Below are 855 nucleotides of genomic sequence, written 5' to 3'. Positions count from 1 at the left end.
TCCTTCCACTACATTTATTTAATACCTTTAATTACTTTACTAGATGTGGATGAATGATGTGAAATATAATCAACTCTTAAATCAGACTTTAGTTCCACCTGGAGTAAATCCACAAGCTACCCTGCAGTATACAAAGTCATTCAAACTAGCTGCTCCTTTACCAGCTTTGATAACACTTTAATGATCAATCATTATAAAACATATCATATATATTATTCTGAAATGGGCCAATCTGCACTTTAGCCACCTTCACACCAAGTACTTTGCCGTACTTAGTGCCCAGCACTTAGTGCCAGCACTAAGTACCCCCATGGAACTAAGTACAGATCGCGTTCACACCGCAATAAGTTCCCTGAGGGAAGATTACGCAAATTAAGCCGCTGACGTCACTTCCTCTGCTTTGGGTTTACTGGCAGGCCGCAAATCCCCAGGATAGTACCACCTCTCTAGCAGGCACTAACAATGGGGGTAAAAGTTCTCTGACTTTTGGACTTTTACTTGTAACAGAGTATTCCTACACTCTTGTACTTCTACTTTTACTCAAGTACAAGCTCTGAGTGCTCCTCCCACCTCTGGAAGTGACCTTTTGTTCACATCTAGCAGATCTGTCAAGATGAAAAAAAAAGAAATCCGAAATGATGTTAATGCCACATGGAGGATTTGGAGCGGTGACTCACGAGTGTCGGCCCGACGACGGTATCAACCAGCTGTCGCCATGGCGCCAACCTTTACCGTGGCCCAGGGTGAGCGGCCCTTCAGCGTCAACGTAAACTTGACCCCTTGACATTTCCATGGCTCAGCTCCACTGCAGGCTCTATGGGGGGAGTANCACACCAAGTACTTTGCCGTACTTAG

The sequence above is a fragment of the Notothenia coriiceps genome, unplaced genomic scaffold, assembly GCF_000735185.1.
Source record: "Notothenia coriiceps isolate Sejong01 unplaced genomic scaffold, NC01 NC01_scaffold00010597, whole genome shotgun sequence".
Taxonomy (NCBI): Eukaryota; Metazoa; Chordata; class Actinopteri; order Perciformes; family Nototheniidae; genus Notothenia; species Notothenia coriiceps.
Note: the sequence above shows the minus strand (reverse complement) of the source record.